At 49.4% G+C, this 23632-nt stretch overlaps 1 pseudogene; it reads right to left on the reverse strand.

The window, feature by feature from the left end:
- Positions 1 to 584: 584 nt before the first annotated feature.
- Positions 585 to 22584, reverse strand: LOC117414957 (gamma-tubulin complex component 6-like; annotated as a pseudogene).
- Between the last annotated feature and the right edge of the window lie 1048 nt (positions 22585 to 23632).

Here is a 23632-nt window from a genome sequence, read left to right on the forward strand (position 1 = left end):
TTAGGAAGGCCCACTGTACCAAGAGTATGTGATTATCGGGTGTTGTCAGAAATCAGCCCCAATGATTTATTTACAGTCTCCACTAGACCACACTGCCTCCCTCCCAGTCTCTTAGCTCTAACCATTGACAACACTGCCTCCCTCCCAATCCCTCAGCTCTAACCACTAGACCACACTAAACTTGAATCTGTCTATGTTTGTGGATACTACAATAAGGCTGGTAAACATCTGCTAAAAAAATCAATCTCCATAAAGTTGTTGTATCTGATACCCCTTGTATACATTGCTTTTAGATAATTACTATTGGGTTGTGTCAATCCATGCCTGTATTCCAACCTCCTGATCAGCTGGGCGTTGCCTGGGGCGAGACCTGGCTCAGAGGGTCCTCTGCAGAGCCAACACCTCCACATTTCACAGCCCGATTGCCATGTAGGCCACCCATCAATGTATAAACAGGCCAATCCTTGCTAAACTTGGGATTTGACAAGATCAGGCTTCAGGGTGGACTGGCTGCGCTGACATATTGAAGAAAAAAACCCTGCTGATTAGCGAAGCTTTTATAAATGAGAGGTTTAAAAACTGTACCAGTTCTTAGTGCCAAATTTATTGTATAATCCGTCCTATATACACAGGGAAAGATAAGAGCATGCAGCACGCTGTACCTCAAGATAAGAGCATGCAGCACACTGTACCTCAAGATAAGAGCATGCAGCACACTGTATCTCGGGGATCGGGCGTGTCAGGGTTATGTACACAGCAGCTGGTTATATATATATATAATTTATTAGTGCCTTGCAAAAGTATTCAGACCCCTGACAAATTCTCTCATATTACTGAATTACAAATGGTACATTTGTATATATATATATATATATATACACACATACATACACACATACATACATATATACATACACAGAGAGGGAGAGAGAGAAAGAGGCTATGCTCAAGCAGTTCAAGCCTATTCAAGACTTTTAGCATCCCAGCACGATTGTGCGAGGTCACTGCGCTGTTCAAATGATACACAGTGATTTAAAGAGTGCCTACCAAACCCTGTATAGCAGTGATCATTAATCCAAATATAAGTAAATAGTCTTTGTGAAAGTTGCAGAACCATGAAATGTATTCAGCAGTTCTATGCTGAATGCTCCCCTTCACTCAGGAGTCCTGGTAGTAGCTGTTGAAGTTGATTCGCAGAAGGAAGTCCTCCAGGTGTGGCTGGTAGCCTCTGTTCACCAGCTTGGTCACCACTGAGGGGAAACAAACACCACAGACACTTCAGAAACTGTTTTCTGGAAATGTAAAAAAACATATTATTTGGTACAGATTAGTGATTCCTACTGGACAGGAATCAAGGTTACGTTATTTAGTTTTTCCAGGACACCCCTAATCAGAACTGTGTAAAGCATGGGCAATCACATGCAACACTTCCTCATGCACTGTCCTGCCAAAGTGGCTCAGCCCTGCCCTCAACCCTCCCCACAAGCACAAGGACAGCGGCTCAGCCCTGCACTCGACCCTCCCCACAAGCACAAGGACAGCGGCTCAGCCCTGCACTCGACCCTCCCCACAAGCACAAGGACAGCGGCTCAGCCCTGCACTCGACCCCCCCCACAAGCACAAGGACAGCGGCTCAGCCCTGCACTCGACCCCCCCCACAAGCACAAGGACAGCGGCTCAGCCCTGCACAGCCATGACGATAGAGCTGCAGCTGTCTGAACTGCACAGAGCTGCCAGCTCCCTTCACCAGGGCTGGGGGAGAGGGGAGGGGGGAGCAGGTGGTAATACAGAGAGAGGAAGGGGAGTAATACACAGGATTAGCGAGAGAAGGAAGGGGAGTGAAAAAAAAAGTATTCCAACAAAGTAACTAGAAGGCAGAGGGGAGGCATACATTATTATTATTATTTTTATTATTATTTATTTCTTAGCAGACGCCCTTATCCAAGGCGACTTACAATCGTAAGCAAATACATTTCAAGTGTTACAATACAAGTAATACAATAAGAGCAAGAAATACAATAACTTTTGTTCAAGCAAAGTACAAGTGTGACAAACCACAATTCAATAATACAGCAGATAATAGTGATAGTTACATCAGGATATGATTAAATAGTGATAGTTACATCAGGATGTGATTAAATACAAAGTACTACAGGTTAAACACTTGGCCGATTACAGTATTCTGAAGTACAGGATTAAATGCAGTAAAATAGGGGGCAGATAAGAGCAAAATAAAGCACATTTACATGAAGGGTGATAGTGTCCCAGGATACAAACAGAGGAGTTCTACAGGTGCTGTTTGAAGAGGTGAGTCTTAAGGAGGCGCCGGAATGTGGTCAGGGACTGGGCAGTCCTGACATCTGTAGGAAGGTCATTCCACCACTGCGGAGCAAGGGTGGAGAAGGAGCGGGCTCTGGAGGCAGGGGAGCGTAGCGGAGGTAGAGCTAGTCTTCTAGTGCAGGCGGAGCGGAGAGGTCGAGTGGGGGTGTAGGGAGAGATGAGGGTCTGGAGGTAGCTGGGTGCAGTCTGGTCAAGGCATCTGTAGGCTAGTACAGTGTGGAGTAGTGGCAGCAGTGTGGAGTAGTGGTTAGGGCTCTGGACTCTTGACCAGAGGATCGTGGGTTCAATTCCCAATGGGGACACTGCTGCTGTACCCTTGAGCAAGGTACTTTACCTAGATTGCTCCAGTAAAAACCCAACTGTATAAATGGGGAATTGTATGTAAAAATAATGTGATATCTTGTAACAATTGTAAGTCGCCCTGGATAAGGGCGTCAGCTAAGAAATAAATAATAATAATAATAATAATAATACAAGAGTCTTGAACTGGATGCGAGCGGTGATCGGGAGCCAGTGGAGCGAGCGGAGTAGTGGAGTAGCGTGGGCGAAGCGAGGCAGAGAGAACACCAGGCGGGCAGCAGAGTTCTGGATAAGCTGGAGCGGACGGGTGGCGGACGCAGGGAGGCCAGCCAGGAGGGAGTTGCAGTAGTCTAGGTGGGAGAGTACCAGGGCCTGGACCAGGAGCTGGGTAGCATAGTTGGTGAGGAAGGGTCGGATTCTTCGGATGTTGCTCAGGAAGAATCGGCAAGTGCGTGCCAGAGTGGAGATGTGCTGGGATGATACATGAAGGTAAACCTCAAGTCAAGGAGGATGCATTTGTTAGACCTCCTGTCTTGTCAAGTGAATACTGAAGTGTTTACAAGTTGTTGTTTTTTTAAAAATTAAAAATACAAGTACAGAACACAAAAGGGGGCTAGACACATTGTTAGTGCTACAAGAGGTATAGTGAAGAAGGAAATCAAAAATAATTTAAAACCTTGGTTGGCTCTGCTTGGGAGGTACATAGACAGTGTGGCCCCCTACCTGCCCTCTTGAGGTGGAACCAGATGTCGCGGAGGGTCCAGACCATGTGCTTGAGCTGCAGCAGGAAGGAGAAGATGCGGTTGTACTTGTTCATGCAGCTGTCAGTGATCACGATGTTCAGGGGCCAGTCCACCTGCAGGGGGAGGAGCAGGTTCAATAACTGCAGATACTCTCCCAGCAGGGAGGGCAATAACACTCCCATTGCACAGCAGTTTGATCCATTCCTGCTTCACTAGCAGTTTAATAAGACTCACCTGAGCTTGTTACCTAAACACTGGGGTTAATAAAGCTCCTAGTGAAAACTGGAATGGGTGAAACTGCTACGAGTCTTATTTCCATCCCTGCTCCCAGGAAGCATTGCCCCCCACACTGCGCTGATACAGACAGGCACACTTATCTATCGTAGTGCTAGAAAAAATAACAACTTGATAATAAAACACTACACCTGATAGAGTTTTCTATCCAAGGAATAATTTCTACCTAGAAAAGCCAGCACTCTACCCATGGAAAAAAGTAGGCAAGCAAAGTGAAGACCTGAACTTCATGTACAGTAATTGAGACTTACTTGTTTTACACCATGCCAGTGTGAGTGTGTGTGTCCGTGTGTGTCCGTATGTGTCTGTGTCTGTGTGTGCGTGTGCACGCGTGTCTAATCGCTGGCTGTGTATGCGTAATTGGTGCGTGTGTAATTGGTGCGTGTGTAATCACTGCGTACTCCTGCACCTTGTATCTCAGCTCCAGGCAGGCGAGTGTGTCAGGGGCGTGTGGGTGGAAGCTCTCTGGCAGGAAGCGCAGTGCGAAGGTCAGGTTGGCTGCGAGCTGCGAGTCCCCGTGCAGGCTGTACTGCAGGGACTTGTTCAGGATGGAGTTCAGCACGAGAGGGTTCAGCAGCTCTCCAGGGGTCTGTCCCGAGCCCAGCTGAGGACGCGAGAAACACACACACACTGAGTGAGGGGACACTACCCAGGGCAGCCTCTGCACCCAAACTGCTGCTCTGGTGTTTAGTGCAGTTGGATGTCGTCATGACTGTTCACATGATAATAAGTTCCCTCATTTTGAAAAAACATCGGTCTGATTCCCAGCTTTAGTTCTAAGGGATCACAGTCCAGGTCTCTTGTTTCAACCAGTGGCCATATATTTATTTTCAATCTGCACGATTTACGACAGCATACACAATTCACCTGACTGCAATGCAATTTGTGACTAAAACGTGAATCTGGCCTATCCTGGGCTCAGGAGGCCTGTGCTCACGCGGGTACCTTCTCAAAGAGCAGGTCGCTGAGAGACTGGGCAAACTCTCCATCCTCCATCAGCAGGAAGTGGCGCAGCGCCTCACAGTGCCTCTCCACGTTCAGCTCCATGAAGTAATAATCCACGATGGCCTTGTTCACCAGGAACACGCTGCGGGACAGAGAGGCAGAGGCACGCTCACAGATACCGCAGGGAAAAATACACCGAAATGAAACAATATGTCAATTTATATCTAGTGTTTAGGATGAATCCTTGCAAATTACTTCTTTGTTAACTAAAAAAAAAAAAAAAATACCAAGCAAATAACCAAAAGATCACCACCACTGTTGCTAGTGCCAATAGGATGAATGGGAATTCATTTTAAAACCTTTGTTATCATAACTTTAAAAATGTTATGTTTTGGTGCTGCTTTTGTTTTTTGTTTTTTAAGGGTAGCACTGGGCACAAGGACAGATGGACAGTGCTGTGATCTGACATGTATGTGATTAATTGTGCTTGGTTCACAAAGCTCACAGACCAGCAGCGGGAGCAAGCCACAGCAACACAGCTTTTACAGGGCTGTGGTTCAGACAGACAGCCCAGGGATGGAAATAAGACTCCTATTGATAGCAGTTTCACCAATCCAGGTTTTAATACCACAGCCACAGTGTAGAGGTAACAAGCTCGGTGTGTCTGATTAAACTCGTAGTGAAACCAGGAATGGATCAAACTGCTATGCAACAGGAGTCTTATTTCCGTCTCTGTGGTACTCACTGTGTGAGGAGGGGCGCGGTGACAGAGTGCTTCATCAGCACGGGCAGGGACACCATCTCACTCAGCAGCACGGCCGTGGTGTCTGTGGCTCTGCGCAGAGACGGGTCCACGGGGAACGCGTAGGGGCCGGCCGTCACCTGGTGCAGGAGGTGGGAGTCGGGCGCTGCAGCTATGAGGAGCAGGGAGGGGAGCAGAGTCAGCAAACCCGGCTGCACACGAGGGAAGAGCAGCAGTGCAGTACAGTGCACAAAACACCACTGTACCACATTCACACAGAACAAGTGGTACTGAAAAATAAACTGAACACATGGGCCACATTCTAAATATTGTAAAGTATTCTAAATGAGGTAACACTGTACCTAAGTTAATACTGCTCCCCTGTTAAACAGAGAGGATCAACTGGACGGTTGTCAATTACAAATGAGCGTACCAGCGCTGTGGAGTACATAGTACTGTATGTTGTATATTTAAAGATAAAGGGGTTGTATAATAACATTTCAGGAGGAGGTTGGTTTCTTGATTGGGGAAAATTGTTTAAACAATTATCCAAACAATTCAAAGTAAGTTTGGATAATAGAGGTTTTACTGTAATATGCACATGGGTATGTTTAGACAAAAAGATGTGGCTCTGCAGCACGGCACTGCAGCCTTTCTTGTGTCGCTCGCTGTCCTGTCACACCGGCGTGCGGACGAGAGATCTGTGCTGTCACACTGCAGTGCGGACGAGAGATCTGTGCTGTCACATCGGAGTGCGGACGAGAGATCTGTGCTGTCACACTGGAGTGCGGACAAGAGATCTGTGCTGTCACACTGGAGTGCGGACGAGAGATCTGTGCTGTCACATCGGAGTGCGGACGAGAGATCTGTGCTGTCACATCGGAGTGCGGACGAGAGATCTGTGCTGTCACACTGGAGTGCGGACGAGAGATCTGTGCTGTCACACTGGAGTGCGGACGAGAGATCTGTGCTGTCACACTGCAGTGCGGACGAGAGATCTGTGCTGTCACACTGGAGTGCGGACAGAGAGATCAGTGCTGTTGCAGTTGATTACTCACTCATTAGGTCGTAGTTGTCCTGGTACTGCTCCACCTGGTACTGTGCTGCCAGGGAGTGCAGGTACGCCTGCTCCCTTGGCCACTCGGGCCCCCAACCCTCCCTCTCTCCCCAGGGGGGGCCCTGGCAAAGCAGGCTCTCCACACTGGCCTCCATCTGCTCTGCTGTCAGGCCTCTCTGAAGCACAGCACTCTGACAACAAAACAGCAACATCTCAGGACCCAATTCAGAGGACAGAGGTAAAAAATAAATGCTGGGCGAGCGAAAGCCCTGGAGCGTCAGCCTCTTCTCATACATTTGTGCAGCTCGAGAGCCTTCAGGCTGCAAACCTACAGCGGCAGCAGCAGATGTCTTGCACTATATGGTACTGAGGCTGGGCTAAAGAGCAGCTTCTGGATTATCTTTATTTTTGTATTTTTTAAATAATTAGGAAAAGACACTGAAAAAGAATATTGTCAAAACGTCTTGTAAGGACTGTTGCTGTTATTGCAGAAGGACTGTTGAATAAAGCTCATTGTAAAGCTTGTAATGTTTCAAACTGCTATGTATCATGAGTCTTAGGTAAAGAAAGATTTATTTCTATGAAATACAAAACAGAATCAGCTTAGACAAGGTCAAGGAGGAGATCATTCAAAATATGCAAGTTGGACCAAAGTTTGCAGGGTTTGGTATACTTTACCTTCCCCTCACCCCTAACAGAAGAGATCCTATGCTGTCTTACCTGTGCCAGGGCGCCCTGCTCTCCTCTCCGCGCCCATTCTGAGGTCTCATTCTCAGCACCTTGAACACAAGCACATTCCCATCAACTCTGCCAGCAAACACACCAGGAGCAGCGAGAAACACTCACTGCTTAGGATTAGCTGGCAAAGAAACAACATCAGCAGGGGCGATGATATCGAGAAAGTGGCAAGTGGTGCAACACTTTATATTAAAACTATTTAAAAGACATGTGAAACGTTGGCTGATTTGGTTAGATATTAACTGCTTTTAAATCAGTATCATGCACAACTGGAAAACTAAAAACGTATTCAAACCACTGCCAGTCCCACTTCGCCCCAACTCAGACACATTCCCACTCTTACCTGGTCCTGTTCCAGGCTCCGTGTTCTCTTCAGGAATGCTGGACAGGGCATCACTGCTGAAAGATTTAAAAGGCTCCACATTTGAGAGTAGCTTTCCCAGTCTGAAGTGGGACTGGGAAGCGTGCCCGTGCGAGCTCCACCTGGGTCTGGAGGGCTCCTCGTCAGCTGTGTACTCCCCTACTTTAATGCTGGAGTCCGACGCGTGCCCGTGCACACTGCAGTGAGAGCTTGTCTGCTTGCTGTCTGACACGTAACCTCCCACTTTGATACTGGAGTCTGACGCGTGCCCGTGCACACTGCAGTGAGAGCTTGTCTGCTTGCTGTCTGACACGTAACCTCCCACTTTGATACTGGAGTCTGACGCGTGCCCGTGCACACTGCAGTGAGAGCTTGTCTGCTCGCTGTCTGACACGTAACCTCCCACTTTGATGCTGGAGTCCGACGCGTGCCCGTGCACACTGCAGTGAGAGCTTGTCTGCTTGCTGTCTGACACGTAACCTCCCACTTTGATGCTGGAGTCCGACGCATGCCCGTGCACACTGCAGTGAGAGCTTGTCTGCTTGCTGTCTGACACGTAACCTCCCACTTTGATGCTGGAGTCTGACGCGTGCCCGTGCACACTGCAGTGAGAGCTTGTCTGCTCGCTGTTTGACATGTAACCTCCCACTTTGATACTGGAGTCCGACACATGCCCATGGATACGCAAATGAGGTTGAACATGATCAACGTTCAAGACGTCCTCTCCTACTTTGATTCTGCCTTCAGACGCATGTCCATGAATGTTAACCCTGGGTTTGGACGGCTCTGTGTCTGACATGTACCCCCCAAGCTTAATATGTTCCTCCGATGCATGGCCTTGGATGTGCACATGTGGCAGGATGAGTTCCTTCTCAGATGCCTTCTCCATGATGTTTAGATTTTCTTCAGATGCCTGTCCAGGAACACTGGCCGTTGGTCCAGGAAGCTCTGTAACAGGCACATACTCCCCTAGCTGGACACCAGGTGCTTGATCATGCAGTTCCAGGACCAGCTCGGAGATCCCTGGATCAGGGTCACCCTCACTAACCTCTGTGATTGCTTGAAGAGTTTTACTGTGGACTATGGGTTTAGACTCATCCCCTAGCTGGATGGTGGCCTCTGATACATGCCTGTGAACGCTTGCCCTGGGTGTAGATGGCTCCATGTCAGACGCGTACTGCCCCAGCTGGATGTTGGACTCAGACGAATGCCCATGAACATTTACCACTGGTTTAGCCACCTGCACCTCGGATACATTCTGCCCGACCTTGATGTTGGCCTCCGACACATGCCCGTGAATGCTCGCCCTGGGTGTAGACGGCTCCACGTCAGACGCATACTGCCCCAGCTGGATGTTGGCTTGAGATGTGTGTTGGTGAGTGTTCCAGCGTGGCCTGAGCCTGGCTCCCTGCAGGGGGCTGTAGGGGGCGCTGAAGTCATACTCCTGCTGCAGACCGGAAGCCCCTTCAGGCAGCTCAGAGCCAATGTCCAGCAGAGCTGCGTCCACTGCGGACACCACCGGACAGGTGCCAGCAGGGAGATCAGGAGTTTCTTTGGGCAGAAAGTCGTGAATGTCCAGTGAACAGGCTTGGGGCTCCTGTTCCCCCAGTTCGGGGGGCCCAGTGGGGTGAGGAAGGGGGTCCCCTGGAGCCTCCTGTACACTGTCTGGGGTTGGCTTCTCCGATTCCTGGGGCTCAGCCTCCAGCGCAGGAGGGCGCTCTCTGGGATCAGAGGATTGGGGCTTCAGGATCTCCTGCAATAACAGAAAACACTGAGGTTATCTGTGGCCACCTCCTAGCACAGACGAGTAAAGGTTAGGAAAAGCCTAACATGACTGACACTAAGGTTCCTTTTAGTGGGAAAATCCTTAGTATATAATGGTTGGGAAATGTATAGGACACATAATGGGGGCTCAGTGATACATCAGATTTTCAGAGAGAAGGCATGGAACTGACAAGGGACAGACCTCTCCACTCTCATTCAGCGTTTTTCACATTTAGGAAGGTACGTGACAAACAAAACCCATAATGCACTAGGATGCAGAGATAAGGCTTTGAAAAATACATGTGCCTCGTTTCCAATCATATTCCCAATCCTTCTACCCAATTACAGATTCTCTGCATCTGAAACCCCTCCGTCCTCACCATGCTACTCCAGAGGTCAGTGTTAGAGGTAGATTATCATAACACCTCCCACCGTGGAGGGTTACACTGCAGGCTCATGCTAGTATGAGATGCATCGTTTCTGGGAAGGACACACTAACCTGGGCTCCCTGCTCCCCAGAGTCTCCCCTTCCGCCTGCCGGGAGTCTCCTCGGTGAATCTCCCTTGGGAATGATATCCAGCTGCTCCCTGCGCTCTCCCAGCGGGAATTTCTCCAGCATGGTCTGTCAGAGGAACACAAAGCTGGGGTTGAGCGCCTGACTCAGACAGCGCTGCACAGCCACCCATACACCATGCTGGTTACAGCCCTGCAGAACCTGGAGGATCACCCACGTGCACAAACTTTTACATGAACGGATTACCATTTATTACTTGGAATCTAGCAAACGTAACAATCAAGTGAGTTAAAACTCACTCAAACGACTGAACTGTAAAAGCCAAGTCATGTAGACTTCAGTGTAGGCTGTGGAAGGCACCAGTGGAAACGTTTGTCAGCTTGACTTGGTTTCCTTCACTGCAGTGGCTCACCTGGATGTGACTCTGCTGCCGCTGCAGGAAGCTGTTGCGCTCAGTCTCCAGCCAGTGCCTCTGAACCTTCCACAGCGCTCTCCGCTCCCGCGCAGCCGCCTCCTCCGACAGCCGGCTGTAGTGTTCAATCAGCTCTCTCCTGGGGAAGGGCACAGCGCCGCAGTTACACTTGAAAACTAGATCACACTGCCTCACTCCCAGTTCCTCAGCTCTAACCACTAGACCACACTGCCTCCCAGTTCCTCAACTCTAACCACTAGACCACACTGCCTCTCATTTCCTCAACTCTAACCACTAGACCACACTGCCTCTCATTTCCTCAACTCTAACCACTAGACCACACTGCCTCCCAGGTCTTCAGCTCTAACCACTAGACCACACTGCCTCCCAGTCCCTCAGCTCTAACCACTAGACCACACTGCCTCCCTCCCAGTCTTCAGCTCTAACCACAAGACCACACTGCCTCCCTCCCAGCCACTCAGCTCTAACCACTAGACCACACTGCCTCCCTCCCAGTCTCTCAGCTCTAACCACTACACCACACTGCCTCCCTCCCAGCCCCTCCGCTCTCACCACTACACCACACTGTCTCCCTCCCAGCCACTCAGCTCTAACCACTAGACCACACTGCCTCCCTCCCAGTCTCTCAGCTCTAACCACTAGACCATGCTGCCTCCTCCCAGCCACTCAGCTCTAACCACTACACCACACTGCCTCCCTCCCAGTCTCTCAGCTCTAACCACTACCCCTCACAGCCTATTCTTTAGCCTCATGCCCCAGCCTGCTCCAATGTGCCCATGCAGTACCCAGCAAAAATAGATACCCACCTGGCCTGGCTCTCCAGCTGCTCTTCCAACACCTGCAGCCTCTTCTCTCGGTCCCGGAGCTCACGGGTGAACCCGAAATCGCTGTCCGCCTCCTGCTGCCGAGCTGCAGAGCGTCGCTGAGAGACGGAAGAGGGAGAGATGAGAGGGGAGAGGGAGATTAAAAGGTACTCAGAAGTGCTATCTGTAAGAACCCTACTCGACTCTGAATTGTCAGCATTTAATAATCTTGGTCTAAATACATCAAGCATTATAAAGCCATACCATCCACAATTATAAAACCCTCGCTAGGGCCAAATTTAGAAAAACACAGTGGCTGATTAAGCTCATAATAAAACCTGGCATGTGTGAATTTCTATGGAATAGGAGTCTTATTTCCATCCCTGCTGCAGCACTTCAATCAGACCCCAAGGCGCCTCACCTCCTGCTCCACCTCCAGCTGTTGCTTCAACTCCTGGAATCGCTCCCTTTTCTTGGCTTCCTTGGCCAGCCGCTGAGACACCTGGCACCCTGCGGAGGAGACAGACAGGGCTGGTAACTGCAACCCCCAGCAACCCCCTTGATAACAAACCTCATTACTGCGGTAAAACAAAACAAAAAAGGATCTGATCCATCACCAGTCACTCTGTACAGCCAGAAGGAGGTAACTAGTGTAGAATCTGTCTAAAGTTGTGAATACATGGATACAGGACACCCCTGATTCACCATTACCAGGCACAACACAAAATCCCCACTAGTCACCCTCCTGAAGTCCCCAGAAACACAGCGGAGATGCATGCACACTCCTCCCTTATAAAAGTTTCTGATAGTAAAAGAACAGCAAAGTCTAATATAGCACAGTGAGAGCATGGTAACGTATAGGTAAGCATCATAAAGCACAGAGAAGTATGGCAAACCATGGTACACTTTTCTAAGGGCTCCTAGACTGTTTGAGCAAGGGAGCCGACCGCTACGCACCTCGAACGGTCTCCAGCGCCTTGGCAGTCGTCTCCCGAACCTGAACGATGAGCTCCTGCCTGGCTAGCTCTGTGCGGAGAGCCTGTGGGGGGAAGCAGACAGGCAGTGCTGAGCATCTGGGCACAGGCACAGGGACACTGCAGGGAAGGCATTCCACAGAGCTACACAAAATACCTTTCTAAAATTACAGAGGCTGAGAGCACCGGAAAGCAGTGCAGATTTAAACACAGCGACAACTCTATCCCCTGCCATACTGTACCACTGCCACGTATACAACATGATACACCGGTGGCAGGAACATGAAAAATCGATATGTATTGTAACAAATGCATCTGCACAGGCAAATCAAATTTGGGCAGGAACAGGGTTGTTTCTTGCTTGTAACTAGCGCCTTTCCCTACTGACACATCATGTAGTGTAAGTGGGGCAGTGTAAAGGTGGCGTCACTGTAATGTAGCTTTTTAACAACGTATACAGATTTAGGTCTCGGGGGAAGCTGACTGTTTCTGTTCCCCATTGATTAGAGTTTGTGGGGGTGGATGGTGTGCAGTTCATGTCAGAGTGAGGCAGAGGCCCCTCCCTGCAGTACCTTCTCCTCCCTCTTGATGGCACTGTAGCGGGCGATCCTCTCCATGCGGCCCCCGTACACTCCGCAGTCCCTCTCGATCTCCTCCAGCTCCTGCAGAGAGAAGGTGACAGCGATGCGCGGCACAGGAAGCTCCGACCAGCAGATATAGTGCTGAGAGAGAGAGAGAGCGAGAGAGGGAGAGAGAGAGAGAGAGAGAGAGCGAGAGCGAGAGCGAGAGCGAGAGAGGGAGAGGGAGAGGGAGAGGGAGAGGGAGAGGGAGAGGGTTCACATTAACACAGGAGAAAGGTGCTTCCTGCAATACAATGGGTATTAAAGAGCTATACTAGGGCCTGGAAGGCAGTGGGATCAAGTGCTTGGAGCCCAGGGACTCCCCTTCCCTTTGTTTCAGTACAAGGATGGAAATAAGACCCCTATTTAATATGTGCCTGATTATTCCCAGTGTACAGGTAACAAGCTCAGGCGTGTCTTATGAAAAAGCCATAGTAAAACCAGGAATGGATCAAACCGCTATGCACCGAGAGTTTTATTTCCATCCCTGCAGTATCGATGTAACCTAACAGACAGCACGATATAAGGATGCACTTAGTCTATACAGTGGTAATGAGTCATTAAATACATTAGGGGTGAAAGTGTGAGGAAAAGGACGATGGCAGATGGAAAGGCAGTGCAGTATAGTGGAAAGTGCCGGCTTGGGAAGCAGGATCAGGTGTTTGTGCAGCAGGGGGCTGGCTGGCCTCACCCTGGGGCAGCAGACTCGGAGGAGGTTGATGGTCTTTCCACTGATGTAGATCTCGTTCGCAATGTGTCGCAGGAACACAGGAACACAGTCCTCCACGTCCTTCGAGATCAGCAGGTAGCCCTGCGTCCAGAAGTGTTTATCTGGAACAGAGACAGTAAAGATATGCCCTGTAGACTCCAGACAATGACAATGAGCCGGACACTGCAGCAGGCCTGCAGTGGGTCTTTGTTACCAGATTTACATTCTTACAGCTGCAGAACACTGATCGTTTGGTACCAGAGCACTAACACTTTAAATTAAGTAGCGAAGTCATCGGCGTGGATACTCTTCTGGTGCTATTCCGCACATACCAGTGTTCTTGCTGCAGCTTGTTTTTGCTCATGTTTTGCTATACTGAGTACCTGCTTTTCTTGCTGGTAAAAGCGATCACCTCGTTCTACTGTAACTTCTCACGAGACAGCCGAAGTGGACACTGCTGTGTATGTCACTTTGACACGACACGTAAAAGGCTTTTAGAAATGTCTTTGAATCCTCTTAACATGATAAAACTTCCCAAAAAAAAAAAACACATTGAAGATGTGTTGATTTTCTTTTTTTTGGAGCATGGCAGCCCAGCAGATCCTGAGTGTGCGTGTGCGTGTCTGTCTGTCTGTCTGTGCGTGTCTGTCTGTCTTCCTGTGCGTGTCTGTGTGTGCGTCTGTCTGTGTGTGCGTGTCTGTCTGTGTCTGTCTGTCTGCCTGTGTGTGTCTGTGTGTGCGTGTGTGTCTCTCTGCCTGTGCGTGTCTGTGTGTGCATGTGTGTGTGTCTGTCTGCCTGTGTGTCTGTGTCTCTGTGTGTGCCTGTGTGTCAGTCTGTGTCTGCGGTGGGCCCCTGCCTCTGCTGCACACTCACCTCTGAAGCTCAGGTAGTCCTCGTTCACCTGGATCATGAACTCTCTGTAGACATCCCTGAACACGCCGCTGTACACCCAGTCGTAGATAAACCTGCAGGGACCAGCGGAGTAAGCAGGTGATTCAGAGGGCTGTAACGACACTCTAATGTCATGATACGATGCGTATCCCCATTTGCAGGTCTTGAAACCATACTCAACACGCTACATGTGATGGGGCTGATGGGCTACTTGAATGACAGGATCAAATGATCAATTAATGATGGGCTGCTAATACACTGAGCTGTGCTGTTTTTGGGAGTTAAAAAAGAGGGTGCCATTCTGAACTCATCAGTAAATGCTGGATATTTTTCACAAGTGGAATATTTTTGTCATTTGGAAACAAATTCAAATTAGATACAATCCTCTTGAAATAATATCTCCATCTTTATTTACTATTATTATTATTGCTGTTAAAACCATCACAGCACACTGTTGTCATGGTGGAGGCACTGTAAGCGTTAGATAAATATCTCCTTATGGTAATTTCAGAAAACAATGCTGCTGTAATAGTAACTGTAATTGACCCCCCCTTGTGTAGGGCTCACAGCTGCTCTTGAGCAGGGTGGTGTGTGTGTGTGTGTGTGTGTGTGTGTGTGTGTGTGTGTGTGTGTGTGTGTGTGTGTGTGCACAGGGGGGGGACCCACCTTGTGTAGGGCTCACAGCTGCTCTTGAGCAGGGTGGTGTGTGTGTGTGTGTGTGTGTGTGTGTGTGTGTACAGGGGGGGACCCACCTTGTGTAGGGCTCACAGCTGCTCTTGAGCAGGGTGGTGTGTGTGTGTGTGTATGTGTGTGTGTGTGTGTGTGCGTGCGCACAGGGGGGGACCCACCTTGTGTAGGGCTCACAGCTGCTCTTGAGCAGGGTGGTGTGTATGTGTGTGTGTGTGTGTGTGCGTACAGGGGGGGACCCACCTTGTGTAGGGCTCACAGCTGCTCTTGAGCAGGGTGGTGTGTGTGTGTGTGTATGTGTGTGTGTGTGTGTGTGTGCGCACAGGGGGGGACCCACCTTGTGTAGGGCTCACAGCTGCTCTTGAGCAGGGACAGCAGGACCGGGTAGTTCTCGTTACTGCAGTTATTCTGGGCCTCGTTGTACAGGTAAGACAACAGCTTCACTCCCTGCAACACACACAGTGTAGAGAGGTGTTAGCGTGTGGAAGGGAGCAGAGCACACACACACAGTGTAGAGAGGGGTTAGTGTGTGGAAGGGAGCAGATCACACACACACACACACACACACACACACACACAGGGTGCAGAGAGGGGTCAGTGTGTGGAAGGGAGCACAGCACAGAGCACACACACACACACACACACACACACACACACACACACACACACACACACAGGGTGCAGAGAGGGGTTAGTGAGTGGAAGGGAGCACAGCACAGAGCACACACACACAGGAGGCTGTGCGGTCCACTGGTTAAAGAAAAGGTCTTGTAACCAGGAGGTCCCCGGTTCAAATCCCACCTCAGCCACTGACTCATTGTGTGACCCTGAGCAAGTCACTTAACCTCCGTCTTTCGGGTGAGATGTAATTGTAAGTGACTCTGCAGCTGATGCATAGTTCACACACCCTAGTCTCTGTAAGTCACCTTGGGTAAAGGCGTCTGCTAAATAAACAAAATAATAATAATAATAATAATAATAATAATAATAATAACACACACACATACAGTGCAGAGAGGAGTTAGTGTGTGGAAGAGCACAGAGCACACACACACACACACACACAGTGCAGAGAGGAGTTAGTGTGTGGAAGAGCACAGAGCACACACACACACACACACAGTGCAGCGAGGAGTTAGTGTGTGGAAGAGCACAGAGCACACGCACGCACAGAGCACACGCACACACAGAGCACACGCACACACACACACACACACACAGGTTGCAGAGAGGAGTTAGTGTGTGGAAGGGAGCAGAGCAGAGCACACGCACGTACACACGCACACACACACACACACACAGTGCAGAGAGGGGTTAGTGTGTGGAAGGAAGCAGAGCACACGTGCACGCGCACGCACACACACACACACACACAGGGTGCAGAGACGGGTTAGTGTGTGGAAAGGAGCAGAGCACAGAGCACACGCACACACACACACACACACACACAGTGCAGAGAGGGGTTAGTGTGTGGAAGGGAGCAGAGCACAGAGCGCGCACACACACACACACACAGTGCAGAGAGGGGTTAGTGTGTGGAAGGAAGCAGAGCACACGTGCACGCGCACGCACACACACACACACACACAGAGAGTGCAGAGAGGGGTTAGTGTGCGGAAGGAAGCAGAGCACACGTGCACACGCACGCACACACACACACACACACACAGGGTGCAGAGACGGGTTAGTGTGTGGAAGGAAGCAGAGCACAGAGCACACACACACACACACACACAGTGCAGAGAGGGGTTAGTGTGTGGAAGGGAGCAGAGCACAGAGCACACGCACACACACACACACAGTGCAGAGAGGGGTTAGTGTGTGGAAGTGAGCAGAGCACACACACACACACACACACACACGCACACAGTGCAGAGAGGGGTTAGTGTGTGGAAGGGAGCAGAGCACAGAGCACACACACACACACACACAGTGCAGAGAGGGGTTAGTGTGTGGAAGGGAGCAGAGCACAGAGCACACGCACACACACACACACAGTGCAGAGAGGGGTTAGTGTGTGGAAGGGAGCAGAGCACAGAGCACACGCATCTGGTTATCACTGTAAAATAAACAAGAACGTTTGAATTCCTATTTACACGACACAGGTCTGAACTCGGGACAGTCAGGGGATCTGAACACTCCTGTACCAGTTATACTCCTGTACCAGTTATACTTGAGGAGGACAGTCACTCCTCTCATTCCACACCCTAACCCTGCAGCTCTGCAGTAAAGAACAAGCCTAGAGCAGAGCGTTGGGACTCACCATGGGGAAGGAGGCTGCAGTCCCTCTGTTTAGGCCCTGGGCTCCAGTTCCACCCCCACACCAGCACAGCTCTGAGAGGTACCTGCCGAGACACAGACAGGCTCGCTCAGCAGCGTACAGCATCCCGTTCACTTCATACTCTCAAACCTGCCTTTCTGGTGCCCTGGCACTGGGAATCAACCAGTTCTAACATGCTCGAACAGGACACTACCTGCTAGTAGATACTGCCACTGGGAATCAACCAGTTCTAACATGCTCAAACAGGGCACTACCTGCTAGTAGATACTGCCACTGGGAATCAACCAGCTCTAACATGCTCAAACAGGGCACTGCCTGCTATTAGATACTGCCACTGGGAATCAACCAGCTCTAACATGCTCAAACAGGGCACTGCCTGCTAGTAGATACTGCCACTGGGAATCAACCAGCTCTAACATGCTCGAACAGGGCACTGCCTGCTAGTAGATACTGCCACTGGGAATCAACCAGCTCTAACATGCTCAAACAGGGCACTACCTGCTAGTAGATACTGGTAAAAAAGGGAGATATCACACCTCCTAACAGGGAAGACTGTATAAAGCAGAACATCATTGCATTTGTCACTTTGAAATAACCTTCCATACGTGAAACAGTGGAAGACATCCTGCTTAATTAGGACTATGCCTCTTGCTTTAAGTTGAAGCAGTAGGGTGTACAACAATACATTGTAAAATGATGTCAGTATGCCATACAGAAATGAACAGATCTTTTTAAAAATATATGTATTCATTTCAGTGTATCATGGTCTGCTTTAACATCCCTTATAAACGTTCCCCATAGTAAAAGCACAGCAAAATGTAATAAAGCACAGTGAAAGAATGGTAAAGCACAATTATGCATTGTAAAGAATAGCGAGGTATGGTAAAGCACATTAAAAACCATTGCACACCAGGGTAAACTATGCTAAATGCATAGCATAACCATGGGAAAAGCACAGAAATACTGTGGTAAACGCTTCGAAGGGATGAGCTCCTGAGCAGTCCTGCAGATCCCTGATGATCTCTGCTGCAAGCCTGGGCAGAGGCCCGTGTGGGGACACTTACCGGAGCTGGCGTCCCAGCTTCCTGAAGAGGAACACGATGGTCAGGAGGCTGAGCGTGGGGGGAGTGGAGAGGACACAGGCGCGGTAGTAATGCAGGTATCGCCGCACTCCACCGGTAAACGCCTGCAACACAGACACAGCCCCCTGATCAGCACAGTCACAGTCAAGGGGCTTCTATCCCAGGACAAGCCGTCACAGAGGATCGGAGATTCTTATCATTACTGTTATCATTATTATTGTGGGTGTTGTGGAGAGGCGCTTGAGTGCAGGAACACAAAGCCACAGAGACATTCCAGGCAAAACCAATTCAAAGTAAAATAACTTGAAGGAGAGGGAAAATAATAATAATAATAATAATAATTTGTAAAAGCTTTCATTTCTGTAAATGAGCTCTTTATTGAAATTAGAAGAGAGTGCTATAAGAGTGTGAGAGAGGTATGAGTGGACGAGGAGGAGGAGTCCCTTCATTACAGTAGGAGTCTTATTTCTATCCCTGGTGTAGGGTGAAGTAGTGCTGTTAGTGAATACTGTATTCACAGAGTGCAGTACCTGGAAGACAAATTCAGTGTGATGCGTTTAGTTAAACTGGCTGCAGGGAGAAGGAGGGAGGAGTGTTTGCACGGTACCTGGAAGACCAGCCCCTTTTTGTAGCTGGAGTCCAGGACAGGCTGCAGGGAGAAGCGGCTCAGTCTCCAGTAGTGGGTCCCGTACTCTGCCAGCTCCTCCAGCAGGCTGGCAACACTGTCCGGGGAGGTACCGGACACATACACCCCTGGCATCACATGGAACTCTAATGCAGACTGCAGTGCAGGACACACAGAGATACAGTGTTACTCATCACAGAGACACACACCGGGCAGGACAACACAGTTAATTAGATTTAATACAGAGCATGTACATTGTAAAGGGGAGCCTTCAGTTCACCAAAGAAAATATCCACCATGTGCTGCCTGGTTCCACAGGAAGCACATAGTGTGACGTACTTGGAAACCACACTCACACATTCACTCAGAGCTGTGAGGTCACAGTCACACACCCCAAGGACATCACTGACACTCACACTTCCAGATCCGTCAGTTACAGGCAGAGTGTGAATGCTGGGAGGCCATCTCTGAGCGCACGCACGCACACAGGCACCTGGTCGCGTGAGGTAACAGTCACCATGAACACTCACAAAAGGTTTAAAAAGGCACAAATTATCCCTCTCAGTGAACACTCACACACAGATCCTCACAGCCTCCCTCCCTGGTACCTGGTCCAGTGAGAAGGTGTCAGTGTCAGTGAACACTCACACACAGATCCTCACAGCCTCCCTCCCTGGTACCTGGTCCAGTGAGAAAGTGTCAGTCTCAGTGAACACTCACACACAGATCCTCACAGCCTCCCTCCCTGGTACCTGGTCCAGTGAGAAGGTGTCCGAGGCCACTCCGATGAGCACGTGCAGGGTTTTCTTGACGAGCTCAGCCTCGCTGTGAGGCCCCTGCAGGGGGGGTGTCTGAGGGAGGGTGGTGCTCAGGAGCCGGATCTCTCCCTCTCGAACCTGGTACAGCCGGTCGAAAGCCTCCCGCCCCGCCTCTGTCACATAGGGCTCCTCCTTCTTCCCGGGGGTGCTGTGGGGGGACAGGAGTGAAATGTGACAAACCGCACAGCGACAAACACCGCAAAGCTAGCCTCAATCAATCTGTATTAGAACTGAAAAAATAGTGTAATTGTTTAATGAGGCAAAACCTACTGGCATTCCAATTAAACCTTGGAATATTGATCTTTAAGGATCCCAATGATTCGGCATAAACAACACTGCTAGGTAACCCATTCCATCCCCTCACCACTGTCTGTGTAAATAAGTGTCTACTACCCTCTGTCCTAAGTCTGTCTCCACTTAATTTCCAACTGTGTCCTCTGGTCCTGGTTTCATGCTGCACTAGACTTCTGATCTGAATGGCTCTTCTAATCATTCTGTATCCTTGCATCCTTTTTCCCTCAGCCCAGTCTAGCTTCCCTGAGAGCCAAGAGTGAACACCTGACACTGATCTCAGCATGCAACTCATCCCACCCCCCACGCCTCAGTTATCCTGTCTCTGCAGGGATGGAAATAAGACTCCTATTGCACGGCAGATTAACACCAGTGTACAGGTAACATGTTCTGGTGTGTCTTATTAAACACAGTAAAACCAGGAATGGATCAAACTGCTTTCTAATGGGAGTCTTATTTGCATCCTTGCCCTGTGATGACCTACCAGCCCACTCTCTCCCAGCACCGCCTCTGGCTGGGCTCATAGCTGAGCACAGCATTCCACACGTCAATATCGGGGGTCAGACTGGGCTCTGACTGGGAGTCAGGGGTCAGGTTTGAAGCTGACTGGAACCCCTCGTCTTCAGACTGGTCTAGACTAGGAGGAACCTGTGTCAGAGACATACAGAGGCTTGGACTCAAGGACAGACAGAAAAAAACACATTGCCAGGTAAGCATATAGACAAAAGAGACTAACTCAGACGTATGGGAAATAATTAGGGACTGGTTTATTCCTGAAGAGATATCTGCTAGATGTTAATCGCTCCTCTTATCACAAATAAAACCAAGTAAAAAGATCACTGTTGATTGTACTGTGGATTCCCACTTGTGTCTCAGTGCGTGTCTCTCACTCACCTGGATGGTCAGCCCGATGAGCTCCGCGTTGCTGGGTACTGGGGGCAGGTCCAGCCGGATGTCCATGTCCGCAGAGCGGGTGTGCACCAGGGCCCCAAACAGTGAGAGGCGTGTCTCCCGCTCGTGCCGCTCCTCGCCCTCACCCTCGCCCCTGCCCAGCGGCCCCAGCGCGATCAGCCCAGTCCCAGGGGAGGCCTCCATGGCAGCCAGGGTCCTGTGCAGGCTCTCGGCAGCCCTGCACTCCTCCCTGCACACCAGGGACCAGGCCTGGGCCTCCAGCAGCCTCAGCTCGGGCCCCTCATAGCCCCCCAGCTCCAGGCGCCGGCCCACCTTGCGGCTGCAGCAGAAGAAGTCTCTGCTGTGGCTGGGGGGCGGGGGGGGCACGGAGCCGGCCAGGTGCACCAGCAGGTCGAGCACAGCGTCCATCTCCGAGCCCCCTTGCAGTCCCCCCAGCAGCTCCTCCAGCCGCTCCGCCTCCCCCCCACGGCCCGACACGCGCAGGTTGAAGGACAGCATCAGCATCTTGTTCCTGGCAGGGATCAGGGGAGGCGCGCCCTCACGGGAGGGAAGGGGGCGTTGGGTTTGGTCACCAGAGGGTCCTGGAAGAGCCGGGGCAGGAGGGCTCCATAGGCTCTCCGCTTCAGCTTTCTCCTGAGCGCCTTCCTGGAGACTCGGCCAGCACCTCCCAGCACCCCCTTCCAGGACAGGCCAGCCAGTTGAGACTCACACAGCTCGCTGACCAGCTGAGTGATGCTGCTGCTGCTAGTCATGGCTGTCTCTTCACACCAGAGCCACAGCAAACAGCACTGGCATCCCCACTATCTCTCGGGGTCGATAAACACCTGGGATAACAACACGAGCAATGCAAACATGTTAACATACAATCATTCTCTGTACTTTCACTGCCAAGCTATTCATTTAGAAAGTTTAAGCTCTACTGTTAGCGTTGACTTTAAGAATCTCAACTCTGTGAGTCTGTCATTAGGGGATGGATATAAGACTCCTCTTGCATAGCAGCTTTCCCCATTCCAGGGTGTATTAATTAGCCACAAATTATACATCCAGGAGTGCACTCAAATGAGCTAGCTGCTTAAAAAAATACTAAGAGCAAGAGGATGGCAACTTAAATAACTATTAAAACAGCCTATAGTGAAATGGTTTAATTAGTCTTATTGATTATTTAACATTGTGTCCCGGTTTTGAGCTTTGGAAATCTGGTTCACCCCATATGTGAACTACTAGTAACTACTAGCTAGACTTGCCATGATACGGTACCTTATTATATGTCAGACGTGCAGTTCAGGGACAGACAGACAGACACGGATAGACTTGCCATGATACGGTACCTTATTATATGTCAGACACCGATGAAGCTCTTCTTCGAAACTTATACACAAACTGTATTTCGAGACGGTTCTTGTTTTATTACGAAGATCATTTTAATAATAATACTGAACGGTGTGCTCAATGTCTCACCGCATTCATTCCACACTCTCGTTTATAAAAGAATACTTCATTTGATTTTTACAGCAATTTTAATTAGTTTCCAAAATACGCTTTTTATCTTTCTTTTTGACACCAAACCCAACTCAATTGCCTTAGCTACCGCTCCTCCTCAACCGCCAGCGCTGACGATCCCGCCCACACCTTCACTTCATAGGCCAAGAGGAGTACGGCTTGCTGTCTGGTTGGATAAGCGTTTCCATCATACATATTGGCCGGTGGAAATGACACTAAACACTCTAATTGGACAATAATATTTATAGCCACAGCTTTCATTGGCCAATTTCTTGAGCCCGTCTGTGTAATTGGTCGAACGCTCAGTCTGTCACTACACTACAGAAGCGCAGTTGGCGGTTACCCGCCGCTGCTTTGGGGTTACGTCACTCTGTTTACACATTTGGGATGCGCAAAACTATGGACGCGCTGGTCTAGAGGCAGTCATCGGGAACATCTTAAAACCTTTAATGTGAAAAAACACTAACGTGGCTTAATGTGCATAATGTGAGAACAAGTTTAACACTTCCCAAAACTGTTCCAAAATTGGGGTTCTCAAGCCATTATCTTAATAATCACATTCAGCTACATACAGGGCTGCCAACTTCCCCATAATCCCGGGACAGGAAGACAGGTCAGGTTTTTCAACTCGACTGTTAAACAGCAAAGACGAGAGCATGTTGTGAATCTCCATCGCGTTTGCAGGGAAGGCAATTAAAAACAAACACACTGATGGAGGTGCAGCATTTGTTCCCCATTAATATGGATTATCCTTTGCTGCACGCATTTTTAATATCGCTGTATAACAGATTATTTTGCTCGATGTCTGAATTTAGCCATCTATAGCATGCCCATATTATTATGCCCTTTGAATTTCTGTCCAGGACACAACTAACAAGCACTGCCTCCCGAGCAAGACGTCTCACTTTGCTGAATAATTGTGAAAACTTAAAATACAAAGCGAAAGTTGTTTAATGTCCTAGCAGTGTTTACAAAGACAGCACACACCTTTCTCTACTAGTTTATAACATAAAGCCTTCCGTTCTTTATTTTAGTGCATACATTTTGTCGTGTTATTTTTTTATTTGTGATCTGCTATTTTGTCTTTTTTATCTTTTTTCAATTTTATGTTGCCAAGCTTTTTCTATTTTGTGGACGAAATATCTTTGTTCTCCAGTTTAAATAATCATTGTCTACTCCTAACATTTAGTGAATGTTTAAATATTTTT

This window comes from Acipenser ruthenus, chromosome 7, assembly GCF_902713425.1.
Source record: "Acipenser ruthenus chromosome 7, fAciRut3.2 maternal haplotype, whole genome shotgun sequence".
In the NCBI taxonomy this organism is placed as follows: domain Eukaryota; kingdom Metazoa; phylum Chordata; class Actinopteri; order Acipenseriformes; family Acipenseridae; genus Acipenser; species Acipenser ruthenus.